The sequence below is a fragment of the Carassius gibelio genome, chromosome B5 (assembly GCF_023724105.1).
Source record: "Carassius gibelio isolate Cgi1373 ecotype wild population from Czech Republic chromosome B5, carGib1.2-hapl.c, whole genome shotgun sequence".
Taxonomy (NCBI): domain Eukaryota; kingdom Metazoa; phylum Chordata; class Actinopteri; order Cypriniformes; family Cyprinidae; genus Carassius; species Carassius gibelio.
In genome coordinates this window covers 6,338,032-6,348,865 of record NC_068400.1, presented here as the reverse complement: position 1 = coordinate 6,348,865, position 10,834 = coordinate 6,338,032, and the positions used below count along the sequence as shown (strand labels likewise).

At 37.3% G+C, this 10,834-nt stretch overlaps 1 long non-coding RNA gene across 1 annotated transcript in view; it reads left to right on the top strand.

Moving 5' to 3' along the window:
- Window positions 1–10,834, top strand: part of LOC127957739 (uncharacterized) — a 180,308-nt gene that overhangs the window by 95,952 nt on the left and 73,522 nt on the right. The window lies entirely within an intron of this gene.

Sequence of the window (10,834 nt, the reverse complement as noted above, 5' to 3'; positions counted from 1 at the left end):
TTAAGAACGCAGCAACGGATTGTTACGAAACTTGGTATGGGTCATCAGCACAATGTCCTGAAGGAGTATGAGAAGTTTCAAAACAGCGCCACCTAGTGGTGATCTTCTATTTTTAAATGCTTATAACTTTGGGTGTGGTTGACTTATTTTCACGAGACTCATCAAATTGGACTCCTGAAACCTTACCGAGTCCTATGATACCAAACATGCTAGGTTTTGCCTTTCGGTTTGTGTAGCGTTGTGATTTAGCGCTTAAAAAACATTTGGCTATATCTTCGAAACCGCTTGTCTGATCGAGACGAAACCACCGTCAGAAGTTCGGAAACATAGGTCGATAGCTAAACGTCAATGCCCAAATGCCAAAATATTGATAGTAAGGGGTAGTAATATTCAATCAAAGTCAAGAGTCAGTCATTTTTTACGTGCTTTTTCATATAAATGTCTATAACTCTGAAGAGAATTGAGATATTTTCACCAAAATTGACACACATATGTATGGGCTCACTCTGAGCACACATAAAAAAAATGGTGGGACTGAGCCTCTTGGTGGCGCTATAATAGAACAAAACATGAAATTCTTATTGACTTCAATACAGTTTTGTGAAATAAAATGCTATACTAAACAAATGCATTGGTGTAATATTACGAAACTCAGAATGTGCAAACAACACCATCCCCTGAAGGTATTCAAAATATTTTGAAACAGCGCCACCTAGTGGTCAAAAGTTATAACTCAATTTACGTAAAGGCTAATAACTTTTGAATAAATCTGGCTATTGACATGACGCTGGTCTTTGTAGATTCCTTGGGTCAAGTCGAGAACATAGATACAAAGTTTTCCTTATTTGGCTGAACTTCCTGTCCGCCATTTTGATTAATGTTGAAAACCTACTTTTTCGAACTCCTCCTAGACCGTTTGTCAGATTTTCACCAAATTTGACGTGGCTCATCTTCAGAACATGCTGGCAAAAAGTTATGGATTTCGTGTCGACATACGAAACGGTTCTCATTTAGCGCATCAACAAATCTGCTTGAAGGGTGCCAAAATGCATTTGAGGCTGTATCTCTGCAAAGCTTTGACATATTTGCACCAAACTTTGTATGTGTCATCGACACCTCACACTGACCGTTCCAAACTAATTTGGTAACAGCACCACCTATTGGTTACACGTGATAAGCCAATAAATCCTATTACTAGTTGTTGTGTTGATTATTTTCAAGCCATTTTGCCTAAAATAATCTTAAAACTGTCTTAATTACTCATTCCTGCCATTCGTCTGAAGCTTGCTTCTGTAGTGCTTGGCCCCGTTATTGCTGCTTGCAGCTATATTTATTATTATTATTCTTCCGACTGGGCGTCTATGGCAGCCCATAGAACCGAATGCGGGAAAGTTGTAATGGTTTGACATTCTGATAGAGGACAGTGCCAACATTAAGTACACCAATTTTGGTGTGTCTAAGTCAATCCCTCTAGCGCCACCAACTGTCCAAAATTTCACTTTAATTTTGTTAATAACTTTTTAACCCTAAGGCCAATCAACGAAATTCTTTTTTCCTCTAATTTCTGAGCTCATGCCGATTCGATTGCACCCTACGAAGTCATTTGCGTCATAGAAATATGACCGCCATTTTGAATTTCTTTAAAAACCTACTTTTTCGAACTCGTCCTAGACGGTATGTCCGATTCACACGAAAATTGAACCATATCATCCTCAGGCAGTGCTGACCAAAAGTTATGCAAATCAAATTGATTCGTCAAACCGTTTTCGATAAACGCTCTAACAAATTTTATGTAGTGCTTACAAAAACAGTCGTAAGGCTGTATCTCGGCAACGACTTATCCTATTCAGACCAAACTTGGTACATGTCATAACAAGCATGACCTGAGGCAACATGCTGTGATTGGGCGCAGCGCCACCTACTGATCCGGAGATATGAAAAACTGCTATTTTTGCTTATAACTTCTGAACAGTTTGTCCAAAAATCATAACATTGGTCTTGTTAGATTCAGGGCAACATGCCGAGTCGACTGATATCCAATTTGACCATTTCGGCCATTTTGACTGTCGGCCATTTTGAATTTTGTGCTAAAATGCTGTATTTTAAGAACGCATCAGCAGATTGTTACGAAACTTGGTATGGTTCATCAGCACAATGTCCTGAAGGAGCGTGAGAAGTTTCAAAACAGCGCCACCTAGTGGTGATCTTCTTTTTTTAAATGCTTATAACTTTGGGTGTGGTTGACTTATTTTCACGAGACTCATCAAATTGGACTCCTGAAACCTTACCGAGTCCTATGATACCAAACATGCTAGGTTTTGCCTTTCGGTTTGTGTAGCGTTGTGATTTAGCGCTTAAAAAACATTTGGCTATATCTTCGAAACCGCTTGTCTGATCGAGACGAAACCACCGTCAGAAGTTCGGAAACATAGGTCGATAGCTATACACCAATGCCTAAATGCCAAAATATTGATAGTAAGGGGTAGTAATATTCAATCAAAGTCAAGAGTCAGTCATTTTTTACGTGCTTTTTCATATAAATGTCTATAACTCTGAAGTGAATTGAGATATTTTCACCAAAATTGACACACATATGTATGGGCTCACTCTGAGCACACATAAAAAAAATGGTGGGACTGAGCCTCTTGGTGGCGCTATAATAGAACAAAACATGAAATTCCCATTGACTTCAATACAGTTTTGTGAAATAAAATGCTATACTAAACAAATGCATTGGTGTAATATTACGAAACTCAGAATGTGCCAACAACACCATCCCCTGAAGGTATTCAAAATATTTTGAAACAGCGCCACCTAGTGGTCAAAAGTTATAACTCAATTTACGTAAAGGCTTATAACTTTTGAATAAATCTGGCTATTGACATGACGCTGGTCTTTGTAGATTCCTTGGGTCAAGTCGAGAACATAGATACAAAGTTTTCCTTATTTGGCTGAACTTCCTGTCCGCCATTTTGATTAATGTTGAAAACCTACTTTTTCGAACTCCTCCTAGACCGTTTGTCAGATTTTCACCAAATTTGACGTGGCTCATCTTCAGAACATGCTGGCAAAAAGTTATGGATTTCGTGTCGACATACGAAACCGTTCTCATTTAGCGCATCAACAAATCTGCTTGAAGGGTGCCAAAATGCATTTGAGGCTGTATCTCTGCAAAGCTTTGACATATTTGCACCAAACTTTGTATGTGTCATCGACACCTCACACTGACCGTTCCAAACTAATTTGGTAACAGCACCACCTATTGGTTACACGTGATAAGCCAATAAATCCTATTACTAGTTGTTGTGTTGATTGTTTTCAAGCCATTTTGCCTAAAATAATCTTAAAACTGTCTTAATTACTCATTCCTGCCGTTCGTCTGAAGCTTGCTTCTGTAGTGCTTGGCCCCGTTATTGCTGCTTGCAGCTATATTTAGGGGCCAAGCACCGAAGGTGCGAAGGCACCTATTGTGTTTGTTGGCGTTATTATTATTAGGGGCCAAGCACCGAAGGTGCGAAGGCACCTATTGTGTTTGTTGGCGTTATTATTCTTCCTCTTCTTCCACCCCAAGTCTATGGTAGCCCATAGAACCGATTGCGGGAAAGTTGTATAATTTGGCACACTAATAGAGGACTGTCTGAACATTAACCGTAGCAAATTTGAAGTCTCTAACTCAAACTCTCTAGCGCCACCAATTGTCTAAACTTTCAAAAACTTGATGCTAATAACTCTTGAACCGTAAGCCACAAAATGAAAATTCTTTTTTCCTGTGATTCCTTGGCTCATGCCGAGTCGAATGGACACCAAAATTCAAAAATCGCAAGGCTTAGTTTTTTCGCTATCGTCAATTGTTCGTAAAACCTACTTTTTCGAACTCGTCCTAGGCCGTTGCACCGATTGTCACAAAAATTGAATCAGATAATCTTCAGACCATGCTGGCAAAAAGTTATGGAATTCAAGTTGATTTCTCAAACCGTTTCCGAATAGCTCATGAACGAATTCTTCGAAAAGCACGCAAACGTGAACGTGAGAATATATCTCCGCAACGGTTTGGCCTATTGAGACCAATCTTGGTGGGTCTTATAACAACCATTCCCTGGGACTACCTGCAGTGTTTCGGCGCTGTGCCCCCTAGTGGTCAGGAGATATGAAAAATGCATGTTTTTGCTCATAACTTCTGAACGGTTTTGCCAAAAATCACAAAAGTGGTGTCTTTAGATTCAGTGCATCATTCCGAGTCGAATGATACCGAATTTTCCCAATTCGGCCATTTTAGGCATCGGCCATTTTGGATTTAGTTGTAAATTGCTGTATCTTAAGAATGAAGTTCCGTATCGTTTCGCAAATAATTACAAAAATGTCCGGCTCCATGCCCTGAATGTACACAAAAAAATTGGGGGCAGCGCCACCTTGTGGTCAATAGTTATAACGATTTTTTCGAAAAATGCTAATAACTTTTGCATACATTAGCCTATTGTAACAAAGCTGATGTTGATAGATTCCTTCGGTCATGCCGAGAACACCGATACCCCATTTGTCAATTTTGGCAAAATTTCCTGTCCGCCATTTTGATTCATGTTGAAAACTTACTTTTTCGAACTCCTCCTAGACCGTTGCTCAGATTTTCACCAAATTTGATTTGGATCTTCTTCAGACCATGCTGGCAAAAAGTTATGGAATTTGTATCGATACACGTAACCGTTTTCAATTAGCGTACCAACGAATTTGCTGGAAAGATGCCAAACTGCATCTGAGGCTGTATCTCTGCAAAGGTTGGAGATATTTACACAAAACTTAATATGTGACATTGTCACATCACATTGACCACGCCACATCATTTTGGTCACAGCGCCACCTATTGGTCAAGAGTAATAAACCAATCAATAACCGCTAATTATTACATTTCCAATAATGCTAATAACTTTTGATTGCATTAGCCTATTATCATGAAACATGTCTCAAAATGTTCCTTGGGACATGCCGACAACATACATACCAATTATGTCATATTAAGCAAAACTTCCTGTCCGCCATTTTGATTCATGTTGAAAACCTTTTTTTTTAAACTCATCCTCAACCGTTTGTCTGATTTTCACCAAAATTGAATCAGATCATCTTCAGACCGTGCTGACAAAAAGTTATGGATTTCGTGTCAATAGACGAAACCGTTTTTGTACAGCGCTGCTTCAGATGTCAGGCATCTTCACAAAATGAGTCTGAGGCTATATCTCTGCAAAGCCCATTAGTGGTCTTCCAGTGACATCTAGTGGTCGTAAATGCAATTTATCATACAACACTGTCTCTTTAACCTTTATAACTGTTATATGTTGTCTTAATTTCATTCCAAAGAAGCATACGCAATTTATGTATAATTTCACAGTCTAGATAATAGTACTGCACTGATTTTAAATAACCTAGATATGGCTGACAGTAAAAGAATAGAACAGAATTACAGACACACACACCAACATGAAATGTTTAAACTAGTATATTAATACTCAATAAGCATGCTTAAACCCACACACAGATGCACACATTTTGTTATATATATAGATAATTAAAATAAATGATGGGTGATAAAACCTATTGCAAGTCTTCTGTTTTTATGGGCTTCTATGTCATTTTTCAGGTTTCATTGCAATCATAATCTGGCATAATTATAAACATTAGATATATCTGTATGAATAAATTGGTAAACTTTGACTCAATGTGATCTGAAATGCTTGAACAGTAATATTAAATAATAGTAATATACATTTTTTCTAGATGAATCCCTCAACAAGCCCATAAACTGTAATGTTTTAGTCTTTAGTGAGCTCATTAGTGGTCTTCCGGTGACATCTAGTGGTTATAATTGCAATTTTTTATTCAACACTGGGTTTTGAAGCTTTATAAATATTACAGTGTTCTTTTTTACCTAGTCTCTGTTAAATTTTGCATGATTGTTTAGAAAAAATACAGATCTAATGCATGTGTGATTATATTACCCCTTTTTTTGCAGTTTAATGCCATTCACAACAGAAATCTTTAGTTTTTTAGGCCTGTTTAAATGTTATCTAACCAAAGGACAAAATACAACATATTTTTTCAAAGTTATTGATCTAGAGAGTCCTGAGAATATTACTGCAGTGGTTTGATCAAGACTGAACAAAAAACCAGGTGACCCAAAACATTCAAATTCGTGGACCAATTTTATGAAAAAGGCTATAACTCGGGAACAAAATGAGATATCTTCACCAAACTCAGAACTCATATGCATGAACAAAAACTTTAGTCAAATTATTTTTTTTCCATATCTGCCACTTGGTGGCGCTACAGGATGAAAAAAAAACTAAAATGGCTATAACTAAGCAACCGTTGATCCAATCAACTTGAAAATTGGTATGGCCCAATGTGGCATAAGTGTCTATGAGGAATTTCACTTATCTTAAAAAACATGGCCGCCATTGGCCAAACAACTTTAAGCACCTATTTGACAAGGTTAATGGAAGTCGATCGGAACGAAACTCGGTGGGCATGTTCGACTCATTGCCCTAAAGGTCTGTAAGTATTTTGAAAGAAATTGCCCACAGCATTGTCACCTCCCACAGAACACAACAAAGCGATTTGATTACAGCGCCACCTATTTTCCAAAAATGAAAATGCATCATTTTACTGGAGTTTTACTGGCTGTTTCAATTACACTCTTCCAATAATTGCTTTTCTTACTCGTTGCATTTGGTCTGATGCTCCATGCCATGCTTAGCTCCTCGCTGTGGAACTTTTATTAACGATTTTCAGCCATTTCAATTACAATCATGCAATTATTAATTTCATTATTCATTGTTGCATTTGGTCTGATGCTACATATGCTTAGCTCCTGATGTTGCCGCTGGAATGCTTGGCCCCGTGATTGCTGCTTGCAGCTATATTTATTCTTCCTCTTCTTCCACCCCAAGTCTATGGTAGCCCATAGAACCGATTGCGGGAAAGTTGTATAATTTGGCACACTAATAGAGGACTGTCTGAACATTAACCGTAGCAAATTTGAAGTCTCTAACTCAAACTCTCTAGCGCCACCAATTGTCTAAACTTTCAAAAACTTGATGCTAATAACTCTTGAACCGTAAGCCACAAAATGAAAATTCTTTTTTCCTGTGATTCCTTGGCTCATGCCGAGTCGAATGGACACCGAAATTCAAAAATCGCAAGGTTTAGTTTTTTCGCTATCGTCAATTGTTCGTAAAACCTACTTTTTCGAACTCGTCCTAGGCCGTTGCACCGATTGTCACGAAAATTGAATCAGATAATCTTCAGACCATGCTGGCAAAAAGTTATGGAATTCAAGTTGATTTCTCAAACCGTTTCCGAATAGCTCATGAACGAATTCTTCGAAAAGCACGCAAACGTGAACGTGAGGCTATATCTCCGCAACGGTTTGGCCTATTGAAACCAATCTTGGTGGGTCTTATAACAACCATTCTCTGGGACTACCTGCAGTGTTTCGGCGCTGTGCCCCCTAGTGGTCAGGAGATATGAAAAATGTATGTTTTTGCTCATAACTTCTGTACGGTTTTGCCAAAAATCACAAAAGTGGTGTCTTTAGATTCAGTGCATCATTCCGAGTCGAATGATACCGAATTTTCCCAATTCGGCCATTTTGGGCGTCGGCCATTTTGAATTTAGTTGTAAATTGCTGTATCTTAAGAATGAAGTTCCGTATCGTTTCGCAAATAATTACAAAAATGTCCGGCTCCATGCCCTGAATGTACACAAAAAAATTGGGGGCAGCGCCACCTTGTGGTCAATAGTTATAACGATTTTTCGAAAAATGCTAATAACTTTTGCATACATTAGCCTATTGTAACAAAGCTGATGTTGATAGATTCCTTGGGTCATGCCGAGAACACTGATACCCCATTTGTCAATTTTGGCAAAATTTCCTGTCCGCCATTTTGATTCATGTTGAAAACCTACTTTTTCGAACTCCTCCTAGACCGTTGCTCAGATTTTCACCAAATTTGATTTGGATCATCTTCAGACCATGCTGGCAAAAAGTTATGGAATTTGTGTCGATACACGTAACCGTTTTCAATTAGCGTACCAACAAATTTGCTGGAAAGATGCCAAACTGCATCTGAGGCTGTATCTCTGCAAAGGTTGGAGATATTTACACAAAACTTAATATGTGACATTGTCACATCACATTGACCACGCCACATCATTTTGGTCACAGCGCCACCTATTGGTCAAGAGTAATAAACCAATCAATAACCGCTAATTATTACATTTCCAATAATGCTAATAACTTTTGATTGCATTAGCCTATTATCATGAAACATGTCTCAAAATGTTCCTTGGGACATGCCGACAACATACATACCAATTATGTCATATTAAGCAAAACTTCCTGTCCGCCATTTTGATTCATGTTGAAAACCTTTTTTTTTAAACTCATCCTCAACCGTTTGTCTGATTTTCACCAAAATTGAATCAGATCATCTTCAGACCGTGCTGACAAAAAGTTATGGATTTCGTGTCAATAGACGAAACCGTTTTTGTACAGCGCTGCTTCAGATGTCAGGCATCTTCACAAAATGAGTCTGAGGCTATATCTCTGCAAAGCTTTGTTGTAATTAAGCCAAACTTGTGTGTGCCATTGTCTAACATGGAGAATAGGCTCACAGACACTCACACACAGAAATGAAATGGTTCAACTATTATATGAATAATCAATAAGCATGATTACACACACACACACACACACAGAGAGAGAGAAGTACATGCCCACACATTTTGTTGTATGTAGATATTTGAAATAAATTATAGGTGACACACAACTCACAGAAAGACTTCTTTTCTTACATTTCTATGTCAGGTTTCATTGCATTCATATTCTGACATAATAGTAAACATTTGATATACATGTATGAATAAATTGTTGAACTTTCACTCAATGTGATCTTAAATGCTTGAACAGTAATATTAAATAATAGTAATATATATTTTTCTAGATGAATCAATCATCGAGACAATGAACTGTAATGTTTTAGTCTTTAGTGAGCCCATTAGTGGTCTTCCAGTGACATCTAGTGGTCGTAAATGCAATTTATCATACAACACTGTCTCTTTAACCTTTATAACTGTTATATGTTGTCTTAATTTCATTCCAAAGAAGCATACGCAATTTATGTATAATTTCACAGTCTAGATAATAGTACTGCACTGATTTTAAATAACCTAGATATGGCTGACAGTAAAAGAATAGAACAGAATTACAGACACACACAAACATGAAATGTTTAAACTACTATATTAATACTCAATAAGCATGCTTAAACCCACACACAGATGCACACATTTTGTTATATATATAGATAATTAAAATAAATGATGGGTGATAAAACCTATTGCAAGTCTTCTGTTTTTATGGGCTTTCTATGTCATTTTTCAGGTTTCATTGCAATCATAATCTGGCATAATTATAAACATTAGATACATCTGTATGAATAAATTGGTAAACTTTGACTCAATGTGATCTGAAATGCTTGAACAGTAATATTAAATAATAGTAATATACATTTTTTCTAGATGAATCCCTCAACAAGCCCATAAACTGTAATGTTTTAGTCTTTAGTGAGCTCATTAGTGGTCTTCCGGTGACATCTAGTGGTTATAATTGCAATTTTTTATTCAACACTGGGTTTTGAAGCTTTATAAATATTACAGTGTTCTTTTTTACCTAATCTATGTTAAATTTTGCATGATTGTTTAGAAAAAATACAGATCTAATGCATGTGTGATTATATTACCCCTTTTTATTTTGCAGTTTAATGCCATTCACAACAGAAATCTTTTGTTTTTTAGGCCTGTTTAAATGTTATCTAACCAAAGGACAAAATACAACATATTTTTTCAAAGTTATTGATCAAGAGAGTCCTGAGAATATTACTGCAGTGGTTTGATCAAGACTGAACAAAAAAACCAGGTGACCCAAAACATTCAAATTCGTGGACCAATTTTATGAAAAAGGCTATAACTCGGGAACAAAATGAGATATCTTCACCAAACTCAGAACTTATATGCATGAACAATAACTATAGTCAAATTATTATTTTTTCCATATCTGCCACTTGGTGGCGCTACAGGATGAAAAAAAAACTAAAATGGCTATAACTAAGCAACCGCTGATCCAATCAACTTGAAAATTGGTATGGCCCAATGTTGCACAAGTGTCTATGAGGAATTTCACTTATCTTAAAAAACATGGCCGCCATTGGCCAAACAACTTTAAGCACCTATTTGACAAGGTTAATGGAAGTCGATCGGAACGAAACTTGGTGGGCATGTTCGACTCATTGCCCTAAAGGTCTGTAAGTATTTTGAAAGAAATTGCCCACAACATTGTCACCTCCCACAGAACAAAACAAAGCGATTTGATTACAGCGCCAACTATTTTCCAAAAATGATAATGCATCATTTTACTGGAGTTTTACTGGCTGTTTCGATTACACTCTTCCAATAATTGCTTTTCTTACTCGTTGCATTTGGTCTGATGCTCCATGCCATGCTTAGCTCCTCGCTGTGGAACTTTTATTAACGATTTTCAGCCATTTCAATTACAATCATGCAATTATTAATTTCATTATTCATTGTTGCATTTGGTCTGATGCTACATATGCTTAGCTCCTGATGTTGCCGCTGGAATGCTTGGCCCCGTGATTGCTGCTTGCAGCTATATTTAGGGGCCAAGCACCGAAGGTGCGAAGGCACCTATTGTGTTTGTTGGCGTTATTAGGGGCCAAGCACCGAAGGTGCGTAGGCACCTATTGTTTCCGTTGGCGTTATTATTATT